The sequence below is a fragment of the Mesoplodon bidens genome, assembly GCF_964165515.1.
Source record: "Mesoplodon bidens genome assembly, chromosome: 16".
NCBI lineage: Eukaryota > Metazoa > Chordata > Mammalia > Artiodactyla > Ziphiidae > Mesoplodon > Mesoplodon bidens.
In genome coordinates, this window is record NC_138173.1 from 66842703 (window position 1) to 66865432 (window position 22730).

The following is a 22730-nucleotide window of genomic DNA, read 5'->3' on the forward strand; positions in this document are numbered from 1 at the left end:
TGTCTCAGATTCTATGTCTAGGAAATGATGGATTTCTTAATTGCCTGTCAGGAACAGAGAAGTTAATTTTTTTGCTGTGGCATGTTCTGGTGACTGAGACTTAGGAGAAGGTGGCAAATAGCGTCTTTAGAGAGGAAGTCTTGGAGGTTTACCACACTTTGTTTAGCTATAACAAATATTCCTTTAGCAGGAATTATCTGACAGCCCATTGGCAAATAGGGAATAATATCAATAAAGTGTGAAAGTTGTGTTCGTCGGTAGACAATTTTTTCAGTATGTGGATATCTTGAAGCAATCAAGGGCAACTTATCTCACAATTAAAGGGTAAGATCTGAACTAAAAATTGAAAATCTATTGAAGGGACTTTCTTTAGTGCAAGAGATGGCTAATTTAATGGCTTCCAGAACTGCAAACTTTCCATAGTGTTAACCTAACAGGTGAGAAAGTGTGCAAATGAAGAATTGCAAAGACATTTCCTCCTAAATTGAAACAACACATAAATAAAGAAAGCTACATCCTGGATCAGACTTTTAATTGTGATCATTACGTTCTATGTTAGAAGCAAATGATCTTCAGGGACCTACGTCTCTAAATAGAAGCCTTAAACCCCATGTTTAAGGCTACAAAGATTGACTATGATGAGGGACGCAAATATATTTTGAGCTAAATGAAAATGAAAACACAACTTATCAAAATTTATAGAATGCAGAGAAATTTAGCTGTACACTTTTTTCCAATTCGGATAGTTATTATTTTTACTAGCGTTCTGGTCCATGAATTTGGAGTGTCAATTCTAGAAAATGTAAGAATTCTTAATATGTGGGAGTCAATGTTGAAAAGCAGTGGTGAGAGAGTACATAGTTTGACAAGAGGGAGTCAAACTATGTGAGGCAAAAGCTGATAAAGCTGCAAGGAAAAATAGATGAAACCATTATCATAGCTGGAGACTTCAGCGTCCTTCGATCATAAATGGACATATCCAGCAGGCAGAAAATCAGTAAAGGCATAGTTGACCTCAACAACACCATCAATCAACTGGATATAATTGACACCTATAAACTATTTCATACAATAGCACATTGTTCTCAGTTCATATGAAACATTTACCAAGACAAACCACATTCTGAGCAATAAAACAGTTCTTAACAAATTTAAAATAATATATATAATACCATGTCTGCTGTTAGACTATAATGGAATTAAAAGTACAAATAAATAACAGGAAGATAAATGTAAAATCTCCAAATACATGGAGATAAAACAGCACACTTCTGACTAATATATGAATCAAAGAAGAAATCTCAAGATAAATTTTAAAATATTTTTGAATTAAATGAAAATGAAAACACAACTTATCAAAATTTGTGGGCTGCAGCAAAAAGAGTGATTAAAGGGAAATTTATAGCATTACATGTGTATATTAGAAAAGAAGAAAGATCTAAATCAATAATCTAAGTTTCCAACTCAGGAAACTAGAAAAAAAGAACAAATTAAATCTAAAGTAAGCAGAAGAAAAATAAGAAGATTTAGAGCAGAAATCAATGAAATAGTAAACAGGAAATCAATAGAGAAAATCACAAATACAAAGGCCATATCTTTGATCAGTAAGCCTCTAATAAGGCTTACTAAGAAAAAAAGGAGAATATAAATTGCTAATTTTAAAAATGAAAGAGGAAACATTACTATAGATCACATGGGCACTAAAAGGATAATCAAGGCATACTATGAACAACTTTATATCCACAAATTTGATAACCTGGGTAAAATGGACCAGTTCTTTGAAAGACACAATCTCAAACAAGAAGATAGAGACAATCTGAATAAGCCTATTCAGGCTCAAATATCTATTAGAGAAAATAAAACAATAATTAGTAATCTTCCCAAATAGAATGCATCAGGCCCAGACAGGTTCACTGATGAATTCTACAAAGCATTTAAGAAATAAACTATCTCATTTCTCTACATTCTCATTCAGAGTATAGAAACAGGAGGAATACTTTCTAACTCATTCTATAAGGCCAGAATTACCCTAATACAAAAACCAGGGAAAGATAATGCAGAAAAGGAAACTACAAACCAAAACTACAGACCAATATTTCTCATGAACATATATGCAAAAATCTTCAACAAAATATTCTCATGAATCCAACAATGTATAAAAAGAATCATGCACCACAACCAAAAGGGTTTTATTCCAAGAGTGCTAGTTCAACATTCAAAAATCAGTTAATGTAAATCATCACATCAACAGCTTAAAAAAGAAAAATTACATCATTATATCAATAGATGCAGAAAAACCATATGACAAAATCCATTACCCAATATTCATGATAAAAACTCTCAGTTAACTGAGAATTTGATAATAAATATATACAAAAAACCTATAACAAACATCATACATAATGATGAGAAACTAGAACTTTTCCTATTAAGATCAGGAACAAGGCAAGGATGTCTCTCTCACCACTGCTTTTCAACATTGTACTGGAAGTCTGAGATAATTCAATAAGGCAAGAAAAAATTTTTAAAAGGTATACAGATTGAGAAGGAGGAAATAAAACTGCCTTTGTTTGCAGATGACATAATCAACTATGTTGAAAATCTGAAAGAATTCACCAAAAAACCTCCTAGAATTAACAATTACAGAAAGATTACAGAATACCAGGTTAGTATACTAAAGTCGATCACTTTCTTATATACTAGCAATAAACAATTGGAATTTGAAATTAAAAACACAACACCACTTACATTAGCACCCCCAAAATGAAATACTTATGTATAAATCTAACAAAATATGTATAAGCTCTATATGAGGAAAACTATAAAACTCTGATGAATGAAATCAAAGAAGATGTAAATAAATGTAGAGATATTCCATGTTTATGAATAAGAAGACTCAGTATTGTCAAGGTGTCAATTCTTACCTGCTGAATCTATATATTCAGGGCAATTCCAGTTGAAATCCTAGCAAGTTATTTAGTGGTTATCAATAAATTGATTCTAAAATTAGCCAACGTGATACTGAAGAACAAAATTGGAGAACTGACATTACCTGACTTCAAAAACTATTAAAAGGCAACAGTAATCAAGACAGTGTGGTATTAGCAAAATAATAGAAAAATAGACCAAAAACATAAAAATGGAACAGAATAGAGAGCACAGAAATAGACATACATAAATAAGTCAACTGGTCTTTGAGAAAGGAGCTAAGACAATACAATGGAGGAAAGACAGTGTTTTCAAAAATTGGTACTGGAACAATTGCACATTCACATGCAAAAAAAAAAAAGAGTCTAGACATAGACCTTACAACTTTCACAAAGATTAACTCAAAATGGATTATATACCTAAATGCAAAATGCAAAACTCCCAGAAGACAACATAGGAAAAAATCTAGGTGACCTCGGGTTTGGTGATGACTTTTTAGGTAAAACACCAGAGGCACAATCCATGATAGAAATGATTGATAAGCTGTACTCTTGAAAATGTCTGTTCTGCAAAAGATAATATCAAGAGAATGAGAGGACAAGCCATAGACTAGGAGACAATACTTGCAAAAGGCACATATTATAAGGACTGGTATCCAAAATACACAAAGAACTCTTAAAACTCAGTGATGAAAAAAATACCCGATTAATAAATGGGCCAAAGACCTTAATACATACTTCATCAAAGAAAAAATATAGATGGGAAATAAGCACATGAAGAAAGTCTCCGCATCATATATCATCAGTGAAATGCAAATTAAAACAACAATGAGATACCACTGTACACCTATTAGAATGGCCAAAATCCAGAACACCGACAACACCAAATGCTGACAAGCATATGGAGTAACAGGAACACTCATTCACTACTGGTGGGATGCAAAATGGCACAGCCACTTTGGAACAAAGTTTGTCAGTTTCTTACAAAACTAAACATACACTTACCATATGATCCAGCAGTAACACTTTTTGATATTTAACTAAATGAGTTGAAAACTTATGTCCACAGGAAAATCTGTACCGTCATGTTTATAGCAGCTTTATTCATAATTGCCAACTCTTGGAAGCAACCAAGATGTCACTGATGAATGGATAAATAAATTGTGGTAAATCTAGCCAATGGAATAATGTTCAGTGCTAAAAAGAAATGACCTGTTAAGCCATGAAAAACACGGAGGAACTTTAAATGCATATTATTAAGTGAAAGAAGCCAATCTGGAAAGGTAACATACTGTATGGTTCTCACTAGATGACATTCTGGAAAAGGCAAAACTGTGGAGACCTTAAAAAAGATCAACGGTTGTCAAGGGGATGGATGAACAGGTGGAGCAGAGAGGATTTTTAGGGCAGCGAAAATACTCTCTATGATAATATAATGAATGGATACCTGTCATTATACACTTGTCTAAACCCATAGAATGTACAACACCAAGAGTGAATCCTAATGAGAACTCCAGACTATGGGTGATAATGATGTGTCAATGTAGGCTTATCAATTGTAACAAATGTACCACCCTAATGGGGGATGCTGACAATGAGAGAGACTCTAAATGTATGGTGGAAAGGCTTGTATGGGAAATCTCTGTACCATTCTCTCAATTTTGCAGGGAACCCAAAACTACTTTAAAAAACAATAAAGAACAAAATTGTTTTGAATAATTAGCATATTTGTCACTTGTCTTATGCATGATGATGGATCCTGACTTTTTCAAGCATTTATATGATTCATTTATTTTCCTGGTCTGGCTATGTTGGGGATAATTTGTCAAAAGACACTTTAGCCATTTATTAAAAATATTCCAGGATATTCGAAAGTCATCCAAAAAGGAAAAGTCCTTAGCAAACTGAACAATTCTTAGAAGAGGCTTTAGCCTGTGTGTGTTGAGCACTATACATGTTCTATATATGAATATCAGGTGAATGTAGCATTTTGTGGGATTGATCATTTGTTAGGTCGTTAATATGCAAACATTCAGAGGGTCAAGCACAGGGTTTGGCACTTAGTAGGTACAAGTAGCTCCATAAATGTGTGTTGAGTTAGTTAGCTTTAGGCGTATTTCTTTTAGAAAGGGTAGTGCATCCCTGAATTTGAGATACTTTTAGTTGAAATTGAGTGGGAGGGGTTAAATTAAAGCACTCCATTGAAAGGCTGCATTTTCCATTTTGCCCTCCCAAGTGTCTCAGTAGATAAATACTAGTTGGTTCCAAATGAGTGTCATGGAGCCCTGAATGGAGTTTGGAGGATTGATTAATATGTCTCTGAAAGCCAAGTCAAATACCATATAAACGGCTCCTGGAGAAAAAATTTCCCTGGCTAATTTTCCACAAGCTCCTAAGTCGATGTTGCCTTTCTAGGGCCTCATCTGGATATGGGGTTTTCTGTAGGCTGGTGCAGTTGAAACACCCATACAGTGTCCTAACTAAATCATACCTTCATAAAATAAGCAAACATTGCTGAACCCTGACTACACATGAGACACAAGGCTGGGTGCTGGAAACATATGAAAAAGGTGTGATTCACATCACCAGAGCTCCCATTCTAGTCAGAAAGGCAGACTTTTGTGATGAGCATTAAGGCATGTGCAAGAGAGAGACTCGGAGGAACTGGGAAATCTCTGCCTTTCGAATCAGAGACAGTGATTTGACTCCAGACTCTGCTACCTTAAGGTGAATGTTCTTTGAGAAATTATTTACCCCCTTTAAAATTCAGTTTTATTTGCTTGAAATTGATGGTGATGATACTTAGAGATGCTACCTATAAAACACCTGGCAAAGAGGAGACCCCTGATATATGCTTATTCATATAATCACGTGGAGGTGGGACAACCCAGGGCTCTCTTTGTCTTGCACAAGCCCAAACCACAGCTTCTCCCACTTCCAGAGTGAGTTCACAGCAGCTAAATCCTCTGACATTTTTATTTCACCACTGAGCTTTCCTGACTTTCCAGGAAATTGGATGTGGGGTTTTGAAGGATGCTATAAACACTGGACCTTCTTAGGTGGTTTTCAGAGAAGAAGAAAAATACAGGAAACCAGAAAAAAAAATTAAAGGGCATGGACTTTAAACTGTCATCAATCCCGGCTGTCACCCCAAGCTGGGCTGGATTTCCTGATCTCACATGACAGTCCCAGAAACAAGGATAGTTTTGTGGGCTAGGTGTATCTGAAGTTCCATGCTGGTAGGAACACAGGACCATATAAAAACAGGACCTGGAGCCATTGGAGGTATCAGTCCAAAACTCAAAATCAGAATCAAAACCTGCCTCTTTTCTAAATTTGGATTTGGAGCAGATCACTGTCCTCTAATCTACTATGATTTGGAGCTATGTCATAGAGAGAATGATGCCCTCTCCCCTGCCAAAGATGTCCATGTCCTAAACCTTAGTAACTGTGAATATATTAGATTATATAGTAAAGGGAAATTAAATACAGGTGGAATTAGGTTCCTAATAACTTGACCCTAAAATAGGAAGAGTATCCTAAGTTATCTGGCCATGGTCAACATAATCACAAGGGTGCGTGAAAGTGGAAGAGGGAGACAGAAAAGAGAGTCAGCAGGAGATGTAACTATGGAAGAAAGGCACACAGAAGTGTAACATTGGTGTCTTTGAAGATGGAAGGGGCCACAAGCCAAGGCATGTGGGCAGTATCTAGGAGCTGAAAGGCATGAAAATGAATTTCCCTCAGGGCCTCCAGGAAGGAACGCAGTCCTGGGAAACCTTGATTTTAGTCCAGGGGGACCCATTTCAGACTTCTGACTTCCAGAACTATACAAAAAAAACATTTTGTTGTTTTAAGCCACTAAATTATTTTTGTGAATTGTTAGAGCAGACATGGGAAATAAATACAAGCTGGGACCACAGACTGGATCAAGATGCTATGATTTATTGGATTCTAGGCTGGACTCACTTATGAATTATTCACTGGCCAAGAAATCATACCAAAGCTTTGTCAGTGGTTTCCCTAACAAAAGACCCAAACAGCAAAAGTACCTCCTACATTTACTATTATTAACTCAAAGATATTTTAATAATAGCTATTATTAATTTATATATTTATTAATAATACATAATAGATAAAGCTGTTACTTGTTGGACACTTTTTATTCGCCAGGCCAAATGCTAAATACCTTTTAAGCATTATTTAATTAATCCTCAAAATAACTCTAGGAGCTATATGCAATTTTTCTCTCCATTTTATGGGTAAGGATTCTGATCTGCCCAGGATCATAAGAGAAATGAGAAATGGGATGCAAGTCTGTCTAAACTCCTAAATTCGACTCACCCTCAAATTTTATTTTATCTCTTAAAAACAAATATATCTATTTCAAAAGTATTAAACCAGAAATGTACTACATCTGAAGTGTCTCTGCAGCTGAGGCATATATATATATTTTACTTATATATGTATATGTAAAAAAAATATATATGTTTTACATTCAGACCCAGGTAAATGAAACTTTTTAGTATGCAAACATTCACACCTTATGACAGAAAAGCATTTTATTACAGAAGAATTACAGTAAAATTCATTTGAGAACGTGTCCCTAAATGAATATAAAGCATATCTTTATTGCTAAAATGTTGATTCAAACTGGAACGTCTGAGAAACTGGCATAATAATGCCTTCCTCAAAGTCTAGGGGTCAGCCAAGATTAGATTAGGTAATGCGTATAAAAAATGCTTTGTAAACTCTGAAGTGTTTTATATATGTATTGGTTGCTCGCTATTTCTTATAAAACCCACTAGTAACAGCACATATTTCTGTAGCCCTTGGGATATTTAAAGGTCTTCAATGCTTACTCTCTCATTTAATATAATTCCTAAAAGTGAGTAGGAAGGTATTCTTCAGAAATGAAGAATAGAGGCTCTAAGTTTAGTCTCCTTTGAAAAACTCTTACCAAAACAGCTATGTGGCCTTATCATGTGGAACACAGAACACATGGATGAGACATGAATTCTTCCTTAAGGAGTTCACCGTCTATTGAAAACAAATAGAGCACAAATAATTCCAATATGATGGAGTAAATGATAGTACTGAATGACTGCACAATGCCACACAGAGAATTAACCGCAATTTCCTGACTTTTAGTCTGATCTCTCTTCCTCTCTTTCTTTCTCCCCTTTTCGTGCACCCACACACACACACACCCTTCAGGCCTTTCTTCCATCCTTCTGCTCATCTCGCTCCTGTGCTAGAAGGTGGCAAGCATCTCTCTGTGTCTTCTCACAGCACTCCAGATTGAAATCCGCCCTGGTCAGAGATGGTTTTTTTCTTCAGATGCCCTCAAATTGTATTGTCTAAAGCAGTCATAAGGAGTGATAAAAATGGGTTGAGATAGAGTGGATGCTTATATTCTTCTCTGTACCTACCAGTGTGCTGGGCACTTAGCAGACACTGTATCCCTGTAGGCTCATTCATTCATTCATTCATTTAGAAAACACTCAAAAAAAAAAAAAAGAAAACACTCATTTAGCATCCGCTATGTTCTAGATAATATGCTAAGTGCTGACAGTGTAGAAATAGCATCCCTAATTATAATAGTTTTGGTCTATAGTGTATTTATTATGGACCAAGCATTCTTGTAAGTATTTTGTTTAAGTTAATTAATTTAATTCTGATGAGAAACAATATTATTCTCATTGTTCAGATGAGGGAACTGAGAGAAAGATTAGGTAATTTGCACAAGGCACAGTTAGTAAGTGGATGAGCCATAATTCAAACTCAAGAGCCTGTCTTGGTCCAACACACTTAACCATTATAATAATCCCTGACTTTGAGAAGAAACTCTTTTACATTCCTCATTTTGGAGAATTTTATCTTGAAAGAGCCTTAAATTTTGTCACTTTTTTTGCATGTAATCATGTCATATATTTTTTCTCCCCTACTCTGATAACGTGATTATGATCCCAGAATAAATCCCACTTGGCCATAATATAATATCTTTTTACTATATCTCTAAATTTGACCTGCTAATATTTAGTTTAGGATTTTGCTTATATGTTTATGAGAAATATAGGCTTATAATTTTATTTTTTTGATATATCCTTTTCTGCTTTTGGTATTAGGGTCAGACTGTCTTCATAATGTAAGTTAGAAAGTGTTCCTATTCTCCACTATCTGAAAGGTTTGTGTAAGATGTATTATTTTTCTTCCACATGCTTGTAAGAAATACACTAATGAGGGCTTCCCTGGTGGCGCAGTGGTTGAGAGTCTGCCTGCCGATGCAGGGGACACGGGTTAGTGCCCCAGTCCAGGAAGATCCCACATGCCGTGGAGCGGCTGGGTCCGTGAGCCGTGGCCGTTGAGCCTGCGTGTCCGGAGCCTGTGCTCCACAACGGGAGAGGTCACAACAGTGAGAGGCCCGCGTACTGCAAAAAAAACCCACAAGAAACAAAGAAATACACTAATGAAATAATTTGGGCCAGAAGTTGCCCTCTCCTATTTTGGTATGTTGGTGTGCTTGTTTGGCAGAAATTTTTAAATTGCAGTTTCAATTTCTTTAGGACAAAGTGCTCTTCTGAGATTTGGGGATTTTCTAGTCTTACTGTTATTTATTTCTTGATTAATCCCATTGTGGTCAGACAATCCTATTGTGGTCACTATATGAATTCAATCCTTTGAAATTTATGTAGACTTGCTTTTCTGCTTAGTATAATGCCTATTTTGGTAAATATTCCAAATACACTTGAAAATACTATGTATTCTGTAGTTTTTTGGTGTAGTTTGGGGGCATAAATGTCAATTAGTTCAAATTAGTTAATAGGGTTTTCAAATAAATATTCTATATCCCATGTGACTTTTGGTCTGTTGTTTAAAATATATATTTTAGACTCTATAACAATAACTGTATTTTGTTTGGTTTTCCAATAAATTCTGTCAGATATATATACATATATATCTTGAAACCATTTAGGTATATATACATGTGGGCTTGTTATGACTTCCTTTTATCTTTATAAAAGATTCCTATTTCTTTCTTTAATACTTCCATCAATGCCTATTTTCTCTGATACTAATATCGTCACATCAGCTTTCTTTTGGTTAGGGTTTACATGCTATAACACATTATTATTACTATCCTTATTATCATTATTATTATTTTACATTTAATCCATGTTCTTAGAGGTCAAGCATGCCTCTCCTGAACAGCACATACTTAGGTCTTGGGTATGTAAATTTATTTTTCCTAATGTGACAACTTTGTCTTTCCTTTGGATGATTAGACAATTTACATTTAATGTAATTACTGATATAGATCAACTTGAGTCTGCCATTTTAATATTTGCTTTCTAGTTGTTCAAACCATTGCTTGTTTCTTTGTTCTTCCTTTTCTAACTTTTTTGGGATTAATCAAGAAACATTAGCAGTCTTTTTCTTTTCCTTCATTCAATTTTACTTATACATTTTATATTGTTTATAGTGGTACTTTGATTATAATACATGTTCTTAACTTATTGCAGCCTATCTTAAGTTAGCACTCTACCAATTCTTGAACCGTGCAAGACCCTTACAACAGTTTAATCCATTTATTCCATTCTATTGTTATCGTTTATTTTATTTCTACGTAGTTATAACACCCACAGTGCATTGTTTTTATTGTTGGTTTATGGACTCTGTAATGTTTTATACTTATCCATATATTCATCCCTTCTAATGTTTTTATTTCTTTCTGAAATTCCATGTTTTTATATAAGATCATTTTCCTTCAACGTGAAAAACTTGCTTTAGAATTTCTTATAGTGTGGGCCTGCTGTCAATAAGTTCTCTGAAACTTGTCTGAAAACATTTTAATTTCACCTTCATTTTTGGAAGGCAGCTATGCTCACCACTATACCTCCAATGCTGCACTTCACCTTTCTTTTTTAATCATATTTTTGTTGAGTATGGAATTCTAGGTTTTTTTTTCCTTTCAGCACTTTAAAGATATTATTCCAGTATCTTCTGGTTTTCATAGTTTCTACTGAAAAGTTTTCTGACAGTTGAAGACAATGTCTTTTTCTATGGTTGCCTTTAAGAATCTTTCTTTATCTTTAGTCTTCAGAAATTCAATTATGATGTGTCATTGTGTGATTTTTCTTTACATATATATCCTGCTTGGAGTTCAATTATCTTTTTGAATCTCTAAGTTTTATCTTTCATCAGTTTTGTAAACTTACTCATCAGTATCTTTTCAATATTGCTTCTCTCTTCTCTTTCTCCTTTCCTTCTGAGATTCCAATTATATATATATGTTAGAGTATTTTACAGTCTCCCATGATCCTATTATAATCTGTTCAGATTTCTTCATTCTTGTCTCTCTCTCTCCTTTGGTTTAAATAATTCCTATTGATCTGTCTACATATTCACTAATTATCTTTTCTGCTGTTAAGAATAATGAGTTTTTAATTTTGTGTTTTTGTTTTAAAACATCCATTTGGTTTATTTTAGACATTCCATCTCTGTGTTGGAATTACCTATTGATTCATATTTTCCTCACTTTTCTTTAATATATGTGTATTTATTTTAAAGCATTTCTAATGAGTCATATATTGCCTTACATTTATTGGCTATTTTTTTCTCTTGATTATGAGTCCTATTTTTCTCCTTATATATTTCATAATATCTTTTATTGATATATAACCTTGTGTGTAAAAGAACCATAAGGACTAAAGACAATATTACTTTCCCCCAGATGGTATTCCTTTCCTCTGGCAGGCAGAATCACTGAGACACGTTGATTTATTCACCAAGTAAACTACGTCAAGATTGGTTTGTAGCCCTAATTAGACTCAGTTTACCTCTGGTTACTAATCTCTCAAAGGCAAGAACTTTCCTGTATTTTATTAAAGACCTAAACTTCTAGTGAACTTTGGCTTGGAGTACTGTTAATTCCCATGCTTCCTTGGCAGTCTGCAAAAATCCTGTGTGGGAAAACAAACTCATCACTGGTAGCTCATCCAGATTCTAATTTTTCACATGAGACTGTATGGTTATCAAATGGTAACTTCCTCACCAGTATTCCTCTACCTATGAAAGGTCTGGTCTTCAGTCTATGCTTAGATTCTACAAATATGCCCAGTGAAGAAAACAGTCATTAAATTCTATCAAATGAGATGGATTTTTCCCTGTTCAGATTTATTCTTCTAGATCTTTTTCATGTGTATAGCTCTCCAGTGATTAAAAAATATGATATTTATAATTTATCCATTTTCCTAGGTGTTATGATGAGAGAAATTGTCTACCATTAGATTTTAAAGTCTAACAGGAAATAGAAGTCCATATATTGATTACATAAGCAGAAAACTCAACCTTATTAATTTTTAAAAGCAAATTTAGAGAGTACAATTACAAATCAATTTTATACACATTTTAAATCCTATTAATTTCCTTATTTATAAAATTTATAACGTGGCTTTGAAATAAGTAAGGGAAAGCAATTTCAGGCCATTTTGGTAAATAAACTTTGTCCTGCAAAACTGCCAGTTGAGTCGTAGTAATGGGATCTGTGTCTCCTCATGATTCTTCTAATAATTTTTTTTATTAAACAGCTATTATGCACCATGCACCACATCAGTGCTGTGGATCTGTACTGAATATAAGAATAATAAATTCTAGGTTCAGCAGGAGGTTGATAGTCTCATGAATGTCACTTTTGCAGAGGTTACGTCTTACTGAAGGGATGACCTAGTGCAAAGAAATAAAATTTATTAATGTCACTGTCTTATGACAGTGAGTCACCTGGGCATGTCAGCAGCCTTCAAGAGAAAACCCATGCCCCAAAGAGAGGTCTTTAAGGCTGCTCACAAGGAGGAACATCTCTTTTTAATAAATGTAAAATGACATCTTAAAAAGTTAAGATGGCATAAAACTATACAATGGAAAACTGTTGTAAAGGTCAATTATTTAGGAAATTGATTATGCAGAATGTTAGCAAGTTTCATAACTGACTTGTAGAAGCAGAGTAGTAACATAAAATATACAGCAGGCAAACAGATAGCGAATAGCAAAATAGAAGCTAGAAAAATTTCAGGGCAGAAAAAATAAAATTACCATCTAGATGTGGTGAGCCTCTTATGTATATTGATTCTGGATTATTTTAAATATAAAAAGACAAATCCTGAAAAAAATCAAGACTGAAGACCCTAAAATCAAAATTCTAAGAGTACAAAAATATCTTCCTTGAAATATATCTCTCTTGTGTTACTTTCCATCTTCCTCGATAGGAAGACACTGGTAATAAATAAAAGTATTTATTTTTGTAGAAAAGTTTATATTAGTTGCAAATTGTTATATTAGAGAATATAATAAGAATAGTAATAACTTACATTTGTTGAGCACTATTAAGTACCAGTCCCTGCCCTTTATATGAAATTTATATGTTTCAGCTCATGTAATTTAATCCTCATAACCAGATTATGTTAGACACTACGATTCTCATTTTGCAGAGGAAGAAAGAGGCAGTTTTTTCCTCTTTTAATCCTCTTCAGTATTTCCTTTAATCTTCATAATAATCCTGAGGTTAGATATTATCACCTTTTCCACTTTATAGATGAGTAATTTACTAAAATTCTTAAATTAACTTAAAAAAGTAACTTAGCCAGTGTCACAATAGAAAATTGTGATGCCAAATTCTACTCAGATATTCTGGGTCCAGAATCCTTACTTTTAATCACTACCACTAAATCAGTCCAACTTAAAAGGAGTATCATGACAGAGAGTAATATTTTTTAAAGTGTGTATATCGGTCAAGTTATAAAATCACTATCACAGATTATTTCTAGAAACAGGGGTGCTTTCGGTGTTCCCTAAACTTTTAAAGACATATATCAGAGTTTAATTCATTGACCTAAAATCGTTTACTCATGTTCTTAAAAAGTCTCCCCAAAGCTCCATTATTCACACCAGTCTTTATGTTCTTTATTCCTTCACCAGATTATCAGAAGAAAATATGTTCTTCTTCTTTTGCTGTTTATTATGTAATTGCTAACCTTTTCCTCTTGCTCTGAGGCTTTGTTCCATTAAACATCTGTGTCATTCCCCTGTATGTTCAACCAATGCCTTTTTTTTTTTTTTTTTTTTTTTTTTTTTTAGTTTTCAAATGTTGCTGTAACAAGGTGCCACAAACTGGTGGCTAGAACAACAAAAGTTTATTGCCTCACAGTTCTGGAGGCTAGAAATCCATGATAAAGATGTTGTCTGGGTTGGTTTCTACTGAGGGCTGTGTGAGACAATCTGTTTCAGTGCCTCTCTCCTAGTTTCTGGTGGTTTGCTGGCAATCATTGACTGTCCTTGGCTTCTGTTGCATTACCCCAAACTCTGTCTTCATGATATTCTCCCCCATGTTCTTGCCCAGTTTCCTCTTTTTATAAGGACACCAGCATATCAAATTAGAGACCCATTTAATTAATTAGCTAAGGACTTCATCTTAACTAATTACATCTACAGCAATTTTCTTTCCAAATAAGATCACATGATGAAACACCGGGAGGTTAGGACTTCAGCATAAGAATAATTGGGGTAGACATTTCAACCCACAGCATCCCCTTTAGTGGATTTTTTCATCTCAGCCAATAAAACTAATATTTCTCCTAACCCTATTTACTGTTTAATTTCTTACCTTTCTTTCTCATCCAGCCTTATTAAAAAAGGAGTTTATACTAAGTCTTCCTATATAAGAAAAAGTTGTTTGCCTGCAAGTGAAAGACACTAACGCTGGCTAAATTAATTGAAAAGAAATATATTGGGAAGATGTGTTATAGCTTACAGTACAGAAGCTGTACCTCTGGAAGGACCTGTTGGCAGACAGAGTAGCGCTCTCCAAACATCTCATCTTCAATATCATGTTTCTTATCCCTCTTTCTGTTAGGTGGTGCCATTGGGCTAGCTCTGGCCAACAGTCTGTTAGTATTATAAATATGTTTCATTTGCAGTGGAGGCATAGAATCGCTGATGCATTACTCTCCTACTGTCTCTATTTCCCTGCTACATTAACTGTCATAGATTGGGTACTCCAGAAGCAAATACTGAGATAGAGTTGAATCACAGGTATTTATTAGGGATCAATACATGTTAAGGGAAGAGGGAGCAAGTATGATTGGACAGAGGAAGAATTTGTCCACAATGCAGACCCAACAAAGCCTTAGCCAACCCAGGGGGAGATTTGGAGTAAGTACTTCCCATCAGTCTCCTGAGTTGAGCAGAAATGGCCAGGTCTTTGTAATTCCACCTTGCTCCATATCAGAGCTGCCCAGGAAAAGGCACAACCTTGGGCATGGGGGCTCTCTACAGTCAAGGTAGACCTTGTAGTTTCTGATAACTGAGGTTGTCCACTGATATCACTCCCCATAGCTGGGAAGCAAGTCCTTCCTTGAATGGAAATCTGAGTGGTGCACCTCTGTGTCTACCACAAATATCCAAGATGATTGAGTTTGTTTGGGTACCATGATTCAGATGCCCAGAGGTATATAGCTGGCAGAGGAAGGATATCTGAAGTAGTAGTTCCACCACAATTGCAAAAGAGGAAAAATAATAGTTTTCAAAGGGGAAATGAGATCTTGTTTTTAGGTAGAAGGTGGAATGGATATTGGCCATACAGAAACAGAATTTTTATTCTTTACCATTTTCTTATATCACTTTCATTTTCTAATTGAAGGAAGGTTGGATTCCTCCCTTACCATTTCACTTAGCTTTTGCTAAGCTCACAGATATTTTTTATTAACTTATTAAATTAATTACATATTCTTAAAAATATTCACTGCCTGTTCTTGTGGAAGGATGATATTTGTTCCCTCCTAGAAAGTAAGGCTTATGCATGTGCTTTGGCTAATGAAATGTAACTGGAAGTGGCATATATAGTTGGTTTACAATATTGTGTTAGCTTCAGGTGTACAGCAAAGTGATTCAGATATATATATATATATGTGTGTGTATGTATGTATATATATATATATATATATATATATATATATATATAAAGATGTATGTGTTCAGATTCTTTTCCATTATAGATTACTACAAGATATTGAATATAGTTCTCTGTGATATATAGTAAGTCCTTATTGTTTATCTATTTTATATATATAGTCGTGTGTATCTCTTAATCCCCCAAATCCTAATTTTTCAGTTTTAAGAGAAGCTGGTGATTCTGCCTTGTTCTTTTTCTGCTCTGCAGTGAACCTGGCTATGTCTAGATAAGGGCTGTTGAACCTGGACACCAGAGTGAGGACAGGGAACAGAGTTGTAGGCAACCAATGGTAGAGAAACAGAAGCTGAGGGTTTGGGGTATATGACGTGTTATCCAAGTTCACCACGATCACAGTCAGGACTTAGTGGACTTTGAACAAGAATTAATCTCCTACTTTCATCTTGTTGGATGTCCTATCCAGTCTCAGAGCCTCAGACTCAAATGCCCCTGGAAGCTGGGCAGGTAATTTCACATAATTCCAAAGCCAGTGGTAATTTTATTAGGGAGAGCTAGTGTCCGAAGAGAAAAGGGAAGTACAAGCCCCCGGCTGAAGGCATTCCAGTTCAGATGCTTTTTAAAAGCTCTACCCAACCAAACCCATCTTCTGGATGAAATCAATCCTAGGACCACCAGTTGACCCTCCAGCTACACCAAGCAGACCTCTCAGTGTGGTCGAGGCTGGCAATTCCTACAAGCTTATGAAGATTAGTTCTTAATAGACTGAAGCCTGAATTCCAAGCAACCAGGCAGGTTCTTCTATAGGGAGATCAATGCTAATGAAGAACACTGTACCTAGGTACAAAGAATGGAATTTAAGCCATCTCAATACAGTTTTATGAATAAAGTTTAAATTTTTCTCATGATTTGCTCTAAGAAAAGAAAAGCAAACAGATTTCCTCAAGGAGAGAACACTCCCAAATATCTGACTTCCTTTCATCCATGCCTTCCTGAAATCCTTGTTTAAGACAACTTAAATCACCAGAGAAGCACTAAAAGTCCTCTTTGGAGCTAATCTGTTCAGCAATGCCACAGAAGAATGCAGACTGAATAGCAAGTCTAAGCAGATTCCCTGGGACTGGAACTCTTGAAAGGACAGAGGGACCGTTTTTTTTAACATAAAAGGGAATGGAATACATTTGCTCTATTTTCCACTTTTCTGTTCTGAAATATGAGAAACACTTTCAGTGTGTTCCTTAGGCATCTCAAAGAATAAACTATTTCTGGCCCCACACACCCATTGCTCTTCGTGGAAATCATATTACACCCTCCCAGTGATTTCTCAGAAGAAAATCAAAGCTTTCGAGTTCGGAAACATTCAAAATAGGGTCCTTTCCTCAGAGCACACTGGTAGCTGTATAGCTTCAGCAGCACGGTGGGAGTACGAGTTCATATCCTGCTATTGCTGGGCAGATGACATCACTCTTATTTTCCATAAAGAGTTGTTCCATATTGCACTGCTTGCTGAGTAAAACACACATATGTGAGGACTGTAGATGAAATATGCATGCAATGTGGGCCCAGGCCAACTTCATCTCTTAAAGGAAACAGCGATGGTATTTAAGCGATACTGATAAAATAACATTTTCTCTTCTGAATTTAAAAACAATTCCCAAGCCTGCATGGAATCAGTTCTTCCAAATAGTTTATAAGCCTTTTGTTAAGTCCTCTTAACATAATAGTTTAATGTTTGGGAGTCACTAGATTTAACAGAAAATAATAGGGACTGTTTTCTAAGTGCTTATAACTGGCTGGGCACTTACATTTAATTCTCATCATAAGACTCCTCTAATGGTGACATACTTCCCATTTTAGGGGTGAGAAGTATCAAACTGAGGTTCAGAGAGATTTAGTAAACGGTGCAGTGTTAGTACTGGAACCTGGGCTTCCATCCCTGGCAAACCTGAGAGCAAACCTAGCTCTCCTTCCACCCCTGCTCATCAGAAAACAATGAATATTTGTCTTTCTCTGTCCTACATGGGAAAGAATCTAAAAAAGAGTGGATATATGTATACGTATAGCTGATTCACTTTGCTGTACACCTGAAACTAACACAACATTGTAAATCAACTATAATAAAAATTTTAAAACAGAAAGAAAACAATGAATAAGGTGAAAGGCGAATGAGTGTTTTTGATAACACATTTTTGAAATAGGATGACTTGCCAAATCTCTTCTCTCTGGAATGTTTCACAATCTGTTCCCTCGATTTTTTTTTTCTTCTTGAAGGCAGGCTGGAGTAATAGAAACAGGCACGTTGAAGCCTTTAAAAGCAAAATGGTATATAAAGTAAAGAAGTGACAGCGACTGCACAAACTAAATCTCCAACAGGGTTTGATCATCTTTGAGTTTAAGCTGGAACATAACAGATTTGTGTCACTGTCAATGTCATTAATTCTGGGATAGGGTTACTAATACCTTTCCTTGTTCTTGTCTGCCTTAAGGCTTTTTCCAAGATACTGGGTGAAAAGAACCATTTCTCTCTAATATTGTTGGGAACTCCAAATGATCTTCTCACCAGCCCCCTTCTCTCCTCTCCCACATTTCTAAATCTTCCTAGGTGGCAAACTGAAAGATTGGCTCCTTTTGGCTTTTTTTTTTTTTTGCCTTTTAGCAGCTGAATAACATTTGTTTCCCATCTCTCTCTTTTCTTCCCGACTCCTCCCATTATCCCCACCCTGGAAAGTTAAGCTTCTTCCAGTGAGGTCTTCCCCAGTAATCCCAGAGGTCTCTTCTTCTCAGTCCAATCAGTCCAATCATTATCAAATTGAGAATTTCTCCAAAGCTTAAATTTTGACTCTTTAGGGCTGGGAACAGAGAGTCCTAATGACAAAAACAAAAAACACTCTCCCCGCCCACCCAGAGAGCTTCACCACATCACACTCTCCACTCCTCAGGGGGATCTGCTGATATTACTGGAGTTAAGGATCAATCTAGAGTTGCCCTGGCAACAGTAATCAGCCTTGAGGACCTCCTCCTGGGCTGTTTGGATGCACTGGAGGGAAAAAGGGAATGGGTATGGGGAGCAAAGGTTTGTCCTCCCCATGTTTTCAGGACTCCCTGGACAGCAGTTCAGTGTGTTCACTGGAAGGGGTACTTGGGGAGCCCACGGCCTGAAGAGGATCTGCTGTGATGAGACTGATTTCACTTAAGGGGCCCTTGAAATATGCATGCACATCCTAAAAGTTTTCAAGAACATTTGTCAAGAGCCAAACTTCCAGGAAGAGTTGGAAATTTCTCATTTAACAGCAATCTCTACACTTAACAGTTGCTGAGATCTACACCACTCATTCTGGGATAGAAAATGAAAGAATCTGCTGAAATCCAGGCTGGGAGAGTAAGACTTGGTAGTCAGTGAAGACAAGGAGAAGGCAGGGTTGGTTGTCTAACCCCACCCCCCATGTTGATTCCAGCTTTAGCCCCGCTCCATTTTTAGAGAGTGATCTAAAAATATACTCCTGCATGCCTGTGGCTGTAATGTGTATCTAAATTCAAAGCCTCAAAAGAGAGTGATTACACTGAGAAGCACAGATATACCAAAAAGCAGAACTGGAGGATTCCTTCTGCCTTCTGTATCAGGAGACGGCATGTGTGCACATTAAATACATCTAAATGTTGTCAGAGTTGATTTCACGAATAGGTTTTCTGGGTGGAGTAAGTTAAAGGACATCAAGGAAGACTGATTTTCAGGTGTGATCCCATATTGCCCTTCCTCTCAGCCTAAAAAGACATTTTTGACAAAACTAAAATTGTAAGCATAAAATCAAACATGGATTAAGGGTGTTCCATGTACTGGTGTGGTATGATCAGGCCCCCCAAGATGGCTGTTGCCTTGCTCTCTGTCCATCTGCTGCTGGACCAGTGCCTGCTTCACCTGCACCCTACTCACATGGCTGACCTTCCTACAGCCTAGCCCCAACCCCAGCTGGCGATCATTCCAACCTTTAGGTCAGAACATCTCCACCATGATAGCCTGGGAATGGGTGGTGAGGGACGGGGCGGGCCCCCTCTGCTAGTTTCCCTGGTAACCGATGAGCCAACCAGATGTCAATTCCCCCTATAACTAACTGGTAGCCCTCCCCCTCCACCTGGGAGCCGCCCGTGTCCTGGCCGCTGCCTGCCGCGCTGCGGTGGAGTGTTGCTCTGTGGCGGGAGAGGGAGATGCCACCGTCCCGAGACCCGCAGGAGTCCTTAGGATGGACTGACTGCCAAGTGAGGGTTCCTGGCTTCGCGACGCAGGAAAGAATCCAAGAGCCGGCCAAGGAAAAGTGAAGGCAAGTTTATTTAGAGGGTTACACCCTCCATAGGCAGAACACGGACTAGGTCTGAAACTGAGAGCGGCCCTGGGGCAGGTGTTTATGGGCTAAGTAATTACCTGTGTTAACGAGTGGGAGGAATCTTCTTGCTATTTTGGGGAAGGGTGAGGCTTTCTGAAGAATTGGGGCACTGCCCACTTTTTGGCTTTTTATGGTCCCCCTCAGAACTGTCATGGCGTAAGGGGGAGTGACGTTTAGTGTTACAGTGAAGGTGTAATGAGCTAAAGGTCAATGCCTGGACTCCTCTCAAAGCCACCTTGGTTTCATCTGGTTCTAGCCGGTCTTATCGCACCGCCCTTTCTTCATTTACCTAGCGTTTGGGTCTCGCCCCTTTCCCTCCTGCCTCAGCGCCAGGACCTTGCTTCAGAGGTGTTAAGAGCCCCCATTCACGAAACCATTGATGGCTCTGTTGCTGACTCTGGGCTCTTCTTTGGTCTCAAGGATGCGCAAGTACAGGGAACATAGGCCTGCTGGGTGCAGCCCAACAGTTGTTGGAGCAGCCGGGAGACCAAGGAAACTCCCAAGAGCCCCGAGATGTTGGGATAGGGACGAGGAATGGAGAGTGGGTCCTGAAAGTTGTGGGAGAAATCCTGTGGTGGCTTTCCTTAACGAATGGGAGCCACCAAGAGAGTACGGAGAACTCTTAGACACCCCTAAGGCTGGTGCAGAGATATTGACCGCCACTGCAGTGGGGAAAAACAGGGCAGTGGCCACAGCTGTGGGCTGGCCGTTGCTTTTTTTTTTTTTTTAACATCTTTATTGGAGTATAATAGCATTCCAGTGGTGTTAGTTTCTGCTGTATACCAAAGTGAATCAGCTATACATATATCCCCATATCTCCTCCCTCTTGGGTCTTCCTCCCTCCCACCCTCCCTATCCCAGACCTACTAGAGAATGGACTTGGCCCTTGCTTTTTATATTAAGAAAGGCCACAGAGGCCGAGCTAACAGCTGAGGTGAAGGTTAAATTGAATGCTGATTCACGTTCCTCTGAAAGTGAGGCATGCGTATGTGAGTAAATGATATGGATCATTGTCTATTACTGTTATTTGTTTACACTCCCTTGGCTATTTAGAAACTTAAAAATCCCTGAAAGTGGCCAAAACTGGGAATCTTTTGACATTCTAAAACTGGTTTTTGCGTATACCCTTAGAGGAAGTTAGATTTCTAGAAAGAATTGGTATTTCTCTTCCTGTGCCTTTGAGATATAAATGATCTACCTGGGCTCTCAGGAACTTTAAAGTAATCCCTGAGAATAAAGGGGGGAAAAAGAGGCCTTTAAAACTCTAGGACAACTGTGAGATCTCTGTGCCTATATACATATATGTATGTCCACGTGTACCTTATAAATATGAGGTGTCTCTGCCTCCATATGGCATTGCCAAGATTGGTTTGTGGATGAGCTCTGTTTAATTGGTTTAAAAGAAATTACACACTTATTGAATTCTCAGAAAGCTCCAAAGTTTGCCCACATCCTGGTGAATGACTGATCTTAGTATAGTAGGTATCTTTCTCTCGATGCTCTTTAGCTGCTGGTGTCTGTATTGTAATTTGTGGTGTCTGGTTGCAGTGCCCCTCTATGTACCTGACCCCAGGGAAATCATGGAAGAGGGGCGGACCGAGACTGTAAGGGTTGTGCAGGGTATGTAGGAGTGGAGTGTCTGGTCAGGCCCCCCAAGATGACTGTTGCCTTGCTCTCTGTCCATCCCCTGCTGGACCAGTGCCTGCTTCACCTGCACCCTACTCAAATGGCTGACCTTCCTACATACTAGCCCCAACCCCAGCTGGCGATTGTTCTGACCTTTAGCACAGGACATTTCCATCATGATAGATTATCAAAGGGGTGGTGAGGGGTGGGCCCCTCTGCTGGTTTCCCTGGAAACTGATGAGCCCACCTGATGTCAATTCTCCCTGTAACTGGTAACCTCCCCTTCCCGCTGGAAGCCAAGACTGCCGCCATGTCCTGCCTGGAATGTGTGTGTGTGTATATATGTGTGTGTATATATATATATATATATATATATATATATATATATATATATATATATATATATATATTCTTTAATATAATGGCATGCTACTCAGCCTTAAAAAAATAAATAGAAAATCCTGTGACTTAGAACCACATGGCTGAACCTGGTAGATATTATGCTAAGTGAAATAAACCAGACAGAGAAAGACACATTTTGCTGATCTCATTTATATGTGGAATCTAAAATAGCCATACTCATAGCATCAGAGAGTAAAAAGGGGTAGTTGCTAGAGGCTAGCAGATGGAGGAAATGGGGAGATTTTGGTCATAGGGTACAAAGTTTCAGTTACACAGGATGAATAAGTTCTGGAGATCTAAAGTACAGCATGGTGACTATAGTTAATGATTCTGTATTGTATACTTCAAATTTGACAAAAGTGAATCTTGTGTTCTCACCACACATTTAAAAAAAGGTAACTGTGTGAGGTAATGGATATGTTCATTAGCTTTATT